Source organism: Dendrobates tinctorius, unplaced genomic scaffold, assembly GCF_039654945.1.
Source record: "Dendrobates tinctorius isolate UK_male_01 unplaced genomic scaffold, ASM3965494v1 ptg000151l, whole genome shotgun sequence".
NCBI classification, from domain to species: domain Eukaryota; kingdom Metazoa; phylum Chordata; class Amphibia; order Anura; family Dendrobatidae; genus Dendrobates; species Dendrobates tinctorius.
In genome coordinates this window covers 31,777,051-31,777,717 of record NW_027361818.1, presented here as the reverse complement: position 1 = coordinate 31,777,717, position 667 = coordinate 31,777,051, and positions in this window count along the sequence as shown.

Here is a 667-nt window from a genome sequence, read left to right as displayed (position 1 = left end):
AGAGGAACTCACTGACCAAAAGAGCTGACACTCTACAAGAGAGAGAGAGGACCCCACTGACCATAAGAGCTTACACTCTACACGAGAGAGAAAGGACCCCACTGACCATAAGAGCTTACACTCTACAGTAGAGAGAGGACCCCACTGACCATAAGAGCTTACACTCTACAGGGAAGAGAGAGAGGACCCCACTGACCATAAGAGCTTACTCTCTACAGGAGAGAGATAGAGGACCCCACTGAACATAAGAGCTCACACTTTACAGGAGAGAGAGAGGACCCCGCTGACCATAAGAGCTTACACTCTACAGGAGAGAGAGAGAGGACCCCGCTGACAATTAGAGCTTACACTCTACAGGAGGGAAAGAGGACCCCGCTGACCATAAGAGCTTACACTCTACAAGAGACAGAGAGAGTACCTCTCTGACCATAAAAGCTTACACTCTACAGAAGAGAGAGAGAGCAACCCACTGACCCTAAGTGCTTACACTCTACAGGAGAGAGAAAGGACCCCACTGACCATAAGAGCTTACAATCTACAGGGGAGAGAGAGAGAGGACCCCACTGACCATAAGAGCATACACTCTACAGGAGAGAGAGAGGACCCTACTGACCATAAGAGCTTACTCTTTACAGTAGAGAGAGGACCCCACTGACCATAAGAGCTT